Here is a 9,658-nt window from a genome sequence, read left to right as displayed (position 1 = left end):
TTCTGCTTGTCTTAGTTTCCTTAACAGTAGAAATAAGAATAATAACAGCTCCTGTCTCACAGGATTGTTGTGAGGATCAGATAACATTTATAAAGCACTTAGTTAGCACAGGCAATATATAAATGCTTATTCCCTTCCCTCTTCCCCCATAGGACATTTTTTTGGATGTGTCTAGAACTTGGAGTTGAGCTTGAATCATAGCTCTGACATTTTGTCGTTGTCAGTATTGTTGGTGTGGTCCTTTGGTTTCAAAGAATACCAATGACATCACAGGGCGATGTCTCAACTCTCAGATGAACTAGATTTAAGTGAGGCAGAGTAGCTGTATGATACTGGGCAAGTAACCAATCCTCTCTGAAACTCAGTTTTCTCAAGAGAAAAATGGGGATAGTGATATTTATACTACTCATGCCTTACTTGGTTATTGTTAGGAAAGCCCACCGTACACCTTCAAATGCTATGGAAATGTGAGTAATTTTCAACGTTACTTGGCTTTTGCCATGTTAAAAATAGTAAGATTCTATTTTGCTTTGTCTCAGTTCGGCTCTTATACTTACATCAGACATTGTATTTCACATTAACTGCTTCTCTGTTATCGTCCTCGTGTGCATTTTGCAGCACTTAATCTCCACAAAATTGTACAACAATCATTTCTGTTAGTATTTCTTCAAGATGCCCTTATGACGTAGGTCAGCACTACTGAGGCCAAGACCAAAGCTCATGGATATAGGTGCTGTAATCATCATAAAAATGCTGATAGAATCCAAATGAAAAGTCGATGAAGAATAATGCACAATATTCAAACTAGCAACACTTTTAAAAAATCAATATTTCCATGTGGCTATACACAGATCCTTTTCAAAGCAATTATAAGTCAAAACTTGGGTAACCACTCTAAAAACAATCCGCCACTTGAAAGAAAAAGAAAATCTTGTGATTATCACAATGGAAACAACTTGAACATACAAGAAACTGAAGCAACCAATGGAGATAATCAATTCAATTTATCTTAGTGAACATTTATCTAGTCCTAGCACTAGACATGGGGCGGGGGGGATTTGTCCTTTGTTTCTGAAGAGAACCAATGGCATCATGGAGTGGTGTCTTGATTTGCGCATAAACTGGTAAATACTTAACACTTGGATTTCTGAGGAAAATGTACATACAACACACTTGTAAATTTATTCTGTACTACTAACATTTTCTCTATCACTGTCTTAAGTCTAGATAATCAACAAAACAATAAATCAAATTCTGATTTATTGCATTTGCAGAATTTGGAGGTGAAAATGTTCTCACCGAAAACTTAACAATTAACTCAGAGCAGATACATGTTGGTGCTAGGGAAGTCTCTTCTTATTGGTGGAGATCAATGCCCCATGACTGCATCAGGGAGCTAAAGTTGTGCTCTGATCAAGTCGGATGGGTCCCTGATGCAGTCTTGGAGCATTGATCTCCACCAATAAGGAGAGAGTCCCCTACCACCAGTGGCCTTTGACACTGAGGTTACAACAGAAATAGGATACAAAATAGAATGCAATAAGTGCTTAAGAAATTATCTCCTCCAAGACCTTCCACGGGGTTACAAGCTAGACAGAGTTCAGCTTTGAAGGCAAACCAGGAGAACTTCATGGAGGAGACAGCATTTGAGCCAGGCCTTGAAAAATAGGACTTCGATGGATGATGACAGAAATCGGAATTTCAGAAGGGAATGAAAGGAACAAACCCCAGAGGAAAAAAATACAAAATGTGTACAGAAAGAGAGTAGTGGACAAGAAGTCAGAAGACTGTAGCTTGTTTGTACGTAGTTATTTGCATGTTCTCTTGCCCATTAGATTGTAAGCTCCTTGAGGGCAAGAAAAGCCTTTCTCCAATTCCCCAGTCTTAGTATAGTGCTTGCCCCATAGTAGTTGCTTAATAAATGTTTACTGACTGACAGGTTCAGACGATGCCACTGACTAGCTGTGTGGAATTGGACAGCTGATTTTCCCACTCTGGACTTGTTTTCTCCTGTAAGAAGAGGTCAGTTGGGGTGCAGCACCCCAACTCTAAGAGTTTCTTATTCTACTGGTGTTTTCCCAGAGATTTTACTTTTAATGTGAGAATTTGCATTCCTATTTTGAAGCTGAAATACAAGCAGTTTAAATTAATGAAGGTAGCTTTGGCAGTGTTTAAATTAGCACGTGTGTATGAAAAGTCATTTGCAGTTCTGATCATGTCCCCATTTGGACCATCTTTTACAAAAATTAGGCTAAATTGGGAGTTTTAGCCTACCTCAGCACCACACTCAGAATGATCAGCATACCTAGATTGGGGATGTCATCAAAACTTCCTGGAACTATCTCATTTACCATCTCAAAGATCAGATTCTAGTTAATCCATCACACAACATTCATTAAACACCATCTGTGTGCAAATAGTGAACTAATTACTGAATGATCATTAAAAGGGAAAGAGAAGACAGGATTTCTGCCCAAATAGAAGGAAATTACCAAGTCTAATGAGGGAAAGATACCCCAAATTCAGAAAATTGAAGCATTTAGCTATATAGAGAGATTTAAAATAAATCAAAGAAACACAAATATATTGAGAAGAGACATGCTGAGATAACTGGAATGACAAGTGGAAGTTAGGCTAGTATGGGAAAGTTTGATTCATTATGATTTTTTTAAAGCAAAGCTCAGGTGTTACCTCCTAAAGAAGTCCTTTCTTAATACCACTCCAACGTGTTAATGGTCTTCTTCCTTTTAAAACTACTTTGTATTTACTTATCTATGTATGTATTGTATCACAGTGGAATGTGAGCTTGGAGGCGAGAGTTGTTTCTTTTTTGTCTTTGTATTTCCATTGCCTGCACAATGATTAGCACTAGTAGATGCTTAATAAATGAATTTAATTGAATTGAATACATATTGTTTTGAAGGAAGGAAAGATTTGGTGTAGAGGAAGAAAGCAGGCAGGGTAAACCTACCCTGAATATTCCATAAGAATACTCCAAAAGGATAAGAATGCTATACATATGTGTGTGTGTCAAGGAGGCAAACGTATGTGACTAGAACTCCCAATTACAGTCTGCTCTAGGTAGGTAACTTCTGACATTTGCCTTCTCTGCCCCTTCTGTCAGAATGCTGAGCACCGCTAGGAAAAGTCACAACCCCTGGCTACAAATCCATGCTAGATAACCTCAGCTATGTCCTCTGTGCTTCTTGGCCATCCTTTTATTTACCTCTGATCATATCCTTCTCACATTTCCTAAAGTGGCTGCTCTAAAACATATCTAATCTCCAGGCCTCAGCCTTATCTCTGCCCCACTCTAGAGATGACTACAGGCATACCTTGGAGATATTGTGGGTTTGGTTCCAGACCATTGCAATAAAATGAATATCACAATAAAGTGAGTCATAGGAATTTTTTGGTTTCTCAGTGCATATAAAAGTTATGTTTACACTATGCTGGAGTCTAAAAAATGTACATACTGTAAATAAGAAATATTTTATTGCTAAAGAAAATGCTAACCATCATCTGAGCCTTCAGTCGGTCACAATCTTTTTGCAGGTGGAGGGTCTTGCCTTGATGTTGATGGCTGCTAACTTTTCAGGGTGATGGTTGCTGAAGGCTGGGGTGGCTGAGGCAATTTCTTCAAATAATACAACAATGAAGTTTGCCACATCGATTGACTTTTCCTTTCACTTGCACACTTAGAGGCCACTGTAGGGTTATTAAATGGCTTAATTTCAATATTCTTGTGTATCAGGGAATAGGGAGGCCTAAGGAGAGGGAGAGAACTAGGAGTGGCAGGTCAGTGAAGCAGTCAGAAGACACACAACATGTATTGGTTAAGTTTGCTGTCTTATATGGACATAGTTCATGGTGCTCCAACACAATTATGATAGTAACCTCAAAGACCACTGATCACAGATCACCATGGCAGATACAATAATAATGAAAGAGTCTGAAATATTGGGAGAATGACCAACATGTGATTCAGACACACAATGTGAATTCAAAAGATTGCATTATCTATGAAGCACAATAAAGGGAAGAGCAAAAAAATGAGGTATGTCTATACACTCCCTACTTTATCGAGAAGACAGAGGCTGTCATAAGGGAGCTTCCTTGACTCCTGTCCTCTAGGCCAACACTAAACCCTTTACCACTGATCCCATACCCTCCCAACTCCCCCAAAACCTTGCTCCAGCCACTAGCTCCTCTCTCTTGCATCTTCAATAACCTCCTCTTCACTGTGAGTTGATAGTTTCTGAAATTATGAAATGAGGGCAGGAATGCCTAGGGTTTTGGGGTACTCTCTAGGAAAGACCATGATTGGCAATAGGATGGGGCCGCCTTTAATAAGCAATAAAAAAGGATACAGAGGTAGATGGTGGCATAGTAACAGAGGATGAGGTGGTGAAGGCAGTTAGTGTGAAGAAGAGGATGGGGAGGAGAGGGAGGCAGAAAGTATCACTCACATAACCATGGATTAGAGTTGGGAGCACCAGGCAGCATGAACCTAATAAAGATGGAAGAGTACTGAGGGGGTGGAGCTTGAGGTCTCTTTTTTTTTTTTTGGAGGGGGGAAGGCAGGGCAATTGGGTTTAAGTGACTTGCCCAAGGTCACACAGCTAGTAAGTGTGTCAAGTGTCTGAAGCCACATTTGAACTCAAGGCCCCCTGACTCCAGGGCCAGTGCTCCACTCACTGTGCCACCTAGCTACCCCTGAGGTCTCATTTTTATAGGGTTTTTAGGGAATAGACTAACTCTTATATGTGCTACCTTGGGATTTGCTCATCAGCATATCCAAATAATCTCAAAATGATGAGTAAAATTTCAAAGTCATCACCTCAAATTTATCAGTACCTTATTGATGACCTGCTGGTCTAGAACTGTGGAGGTCTGGATTTTGTCTGGAATTTACATGTCATAGGATCAGACCCCTGACAGCATTGCCTAGATGGATTCTGTTGATTCAGCACATATAAACAGGATTAGAATTTTGGTTAATATATGATACAATTTGTAAATTATGCTCCTTTGATCTTTGGGATAGTTGGTATATGACTTCTAGGTTCCCCATTTGCAATCTTATTTTCTGCTATTGCCTCTTTCTGCTGGCTACATATAAACTTACTATAGTGACCAGAAGGAGGTGAGTCTTCAGGGAGATCAGAACAAGATACTATTTTAACACACACTGGATCCTTCTCCTCTGCCCTTAAATATGCTTAAGTCTCCCTAGTCCTACCTACTCAAGCCATCAACAGCTTTCTTCTACCCTTCTTTTATACACGTTGCTTCTCTTTCCTACCCGTCATGTGCTTTTAGTGCAGACCTAACCGGAATTCATTCTATTCTAACCCACCTCTGTTTCTTTGCTCATGATGTCTCCAAATGCCTAGGATGCAATTCTCCTCCCCACCTCTCTCCATCTGTTAAAATCCTTCATGTATTTCTGGTCTAGCTCAGATGCCACTTCCCTCCCCAAAGTGATCTCTTTCAGCCCAAAGTGATTTCTCTCTCCTTGACTGTTCCATGGAGCAACTCTGCCAGCACCAACTAACTGCTGATCAACTGCCACAAACGGGGCCAGCAAAATAGATGAATGCAGCAAAGCACCCTGAGAGACAGGAAGTGGCATATGACAAAGAGGCCAAACCATTGCCACCACCTCCCCTCAGTGAATGTAACACAGGAACTTGTGCTCAAGAAGCCAGGGGATAGCAGCACCCCTCCTCCCAACCCCCATTATCAGGCCTGCATCCAGCCTGGCTCTTGCAGTTGTTGTCCAAGGCAGCATTTCTTGGAGAGATAGGATTTGGCAACCACCTCTACAGATGCTGCAGCCCTTGCTTCTTCAGCAACCACAGAGCTCAAGTCTTAATAAAGAAAGTTCTTGACAGTGAAATCCTCAGCACCATTAAATTGCTCAACATATGGTTTTAACCATGGAAATGACACTGAAGATGATGGGTTGCCATCTACTTCATCAGTGCATCCTAAGGACCACTTTCTATCTGACTTGCAATCGAAACCCTCCATATATGCTGTCTCTCCCTATTAAAGTGTGAGCTCCTGGAGACTAGAGATTATCTTGCTTTTCTTTTTGAATCATTGGTGCTTTGCATATAGAAATTGCTTAGTAAATGCTTTTTAATTCATTCATTCTTTCCTTTATGGACTTTTGTATTGCTGCTACGCTCTTACCATATTCTAGTTTGTATTAGTTATTTTTGTACTTTGCCTTAACTTCTCCCATTAGATGGTAAACTCCTTGAGAACAAGGTCTGTATCTTAGTCATCTTTCCATTTCTAGTACCTTCCTAGTACATGGCAGCCATATAATAAATGTTGAATTCAATGATGTTTTTGGGAGATAAAAAGCAGTTTTTTTAAAATCAGTTGGTAGAAGGTCATAGTCAGACCTTTTTGTTTGATTCAGGAACAATATGAAGCCACTGTGAGCTACTGAGAAGAGGCTAGCACCTGAAGTACAAGACTCCTGATGCAATGTGTAAAATCAAGTGAGGAGAGCTTGGAAGCAGGGAACAAAGAAATAGCATCCAAAACTAGACCTTCAAAGCTACGAAGGGTTTCAGGAGGTGAAGATGGGGTAGAGAGTCTCCTCTCCATTCTCACATTCTAGGCATGGGAGAAAAATCCTGTTATTAATTCATTTTCATTAAAAAACATTTATAAAGCATCTGTTACAACATAGACATTGTACTAGGTGCTGAAGATGCAAAGACAAAAACTTATGGGACCCTGCCCTCCGGCAGCTTACATCCTGTTAGGGGAAACCACATGTGGACAGATAAGTAAATAGAAAATGTATTTAAAATAATAATATCATGGCTGGTAAGGACTTAAAGGTTGTACAGTCCAGCCCCTCCCCCTTTGCCCACTTAATAGCTGAAGGAACATAAATCTAAGATTTAGCTGCATGGGTATTAAGTACCAGAACCAGGCTTTGAATTTAGGCCATTGACTTCAGGTATAAAGGTCTTTCCAAGGAACCATATCATCTGGGAATATTCGGTGGGAACTAAAGCCATGTGAGCCTTCTACCTAAGGGGGTGAGTATAGAGAAAATCAGATGACTATGGTGAGTCAATGAATGGGAGGAGAAAAAGGGACTAACAAAGAAAATAGAGCATAGGTATGTAGGAGAAATGCAAGAGAATGTTGCTACAACTGAAACGATAAACACTTTCTAAGAGATAGTAGTAGTAGTTCACTGCTCAGTGTCACAATGGAATAGAATCAAACCAGAGAAGAAGCCACTGGCTTTCATGAGGAAAACAGTATTGATCCTAAAATGTTTCCTGGAATGGGAAAAGCAAAATCCAGATTGTGGGGAGTTGAGGAAGATTAATATGAAGGTATTGAGGCTGACAGGGACTTTGACAGTTCAAAAATATCTGTAATCTCACTTATGGAGGCACCCCTTCCAATGATGCAGATTGTATCTCTCTCCCTCCTCCTCTCCTTCCCCCATATTATCCTTCATTAGCTGCTGTGCTCAGCAGTATTTGTTATCTGATGACCAACTCTACCAATAAGCCTATCTAACTTTCGCCAGTCTGGTCCTTGGATAAAATAATCACAAGCTCATGGTTGGGCCCACAGATAACTGTTAGAGCACATGTTCTGTTGGAATAGCCTTTGGGAGCTCAGAGTCACCTACATTGCAAGAGAAGTCAAATTTTACTGGAGATATGTTAAAATACAGCTGATACCAACCCCTCACATAACTGTTACATAAAGACAAGTTTCCTTTACAGCTGAGCTCAAGCACTACCTTCTACCTAAGGCCTTTCCCAATCCCTGTAGAGTTAATGGGGTATAAGATCTTCCCCTTCCATTAATAGGCTTCACATAGAGTCAATTAGGCTCTGGGCCACAGGGATCTCCATGCCTTTCCAATTAAGTGCTAATTTCCAAGCTTCTCGAGCTAAGCCTATCAAGTGCCTAGTCTTTGATTGGAAACTGTATATATTGTATTTCTTGGAGGATCTATCTATCCAGACATGGACATGTAGATATATCCATATGTCCATATCTATATGTATAGATAGATACACACAGTTGTACATATTCATATGTATCTATTTATACATACATATATGTATATGTTGTTTCTCTGATTAAATGTAAGAGCTTGAGGGCTGAAACTATTTCATTTTTGTCTCTGTATCCCCAGATTTCAGCATGTATCTGAATGGATACCTCTTAATTTGAAGTCCATGAATTCGTGTAATACTTTGACAACTACATTTCAATATAATTGCTTTCCTTTGTAGCCTTGTCTGTTTTATTTTATGCATTTAAAACTATTATTTTGAGAAGGGGCTTTCACAGACTTCTAAAGGGATCCATGATACAAAAAAACTCAAGAACCCTTGCTCCAGAGTTTGTCCAGTAGAATGTATTTTTTTGACAGACAATACAAATGGACAGTGAGTTGGACCTAGCATTGAAAAGGAGAGTGGGTTGGATTGCTTTTGAGCAATTGCAAAGCACTTTTGTTGATCCAAGGTTCCCATGACAACAAAAGTCCACCTTTTCAATATAGACAGTTTCTTGGGGTTGCTATATGGCAGTAGGGACCTGAAACATCACTATCTCCAAAGAACACCCCACAGAACACAATGGAAAGGCACAAGGTGGGTGAGAGTAGGCTGTGACACATAGATCAACGAGGACTTCCAAAGAACAGGAATAAAGAAAGGATGTCATCAAGTGCATGACAGAAAGAAAAGATGGGCCGGCATGTGGTGAGAGCATAGGATGACAGGTGGATGGCCAGAGTGCTCCAGTGGTACTCTTGCAATATTGGCAGAGATCAAGGATGGACCTGCCATGGTGAATCTTTGGGAAAACATGGACAAGAGTCGCAATAGATGGGCGATAGGCTTGGATAGATGGTGATCTTCGTTGCTGGAGAAGACTCCTAAATCACTGAGATCACAAATCCATTTGAGCGTGTGAGTCTCTCCAGTAGTAGACATTTAATAAAAGCTTGTTGACTGATTGACAAGTAACATGATTTAATAGAAAGAATATTTTGGAGTCAGAAGAACTCACATTTGTCCTAGCTCCGCTTATATTGGTCAAGTCGCTTTACATTTTCAAGCCTTTATTTCCTCATCTCTAAACCAGAAATAATAATAGCTACATGACCAGCATCACGAGGTTGTCCTATGGATCAGTTAGCTGCCTTGTGCAAAATTACTGATCACAGCACATTTACCCTGAATGCTTAGGAGATGGAAACTGTGAGGTCCTTTTTACCTCAGCTTCCTCATCTGTAAAATGGGGGTCATAAAAGCACCTCCTTCCCAGGGTTGTTAGGATTAAATGAGATACTTGACAAGTGTTTAGCACGATGCCTGGCCCCTGTAAGCCTGGCCCCTGTAAGCCTGGCCCCAGAAGCCTGGCTCCTAGAAGCCTGGCACATAGAAGCACTTTATAAATGCTGCTGCTGTTATATTCTCATTTATGAAAAGCTTCAGTAAAGTTTATGACAATGACAGATGCTCAGTCCTAGAACCTGTTTATTCCATTCCCCTGATCAATATTTTCCCTTAGTATATTGATTTCTTGTTACTGGCTGGAATTGCTATTAAACGTCTTTATTTGGGAGCTTAGATGTACTGGAAAG

This window comes from Trichosurus vulpecula, chromosome 9 (assembly GCF_011100635.1).
Source record: "Trichosurus vulpecula isolate mTriVul1 chromosome 9, mTriVul1.pri, whole genome shotgun sequence".
NCBI lineage: Eukaryota > Metazoa > Chordata > Mammalia > Diprotodontia > Phalangeridae > Trichosurus > Trichosurus vulpecula.
Note: the sequence above shows the minus strand (reverse complement) of the source record.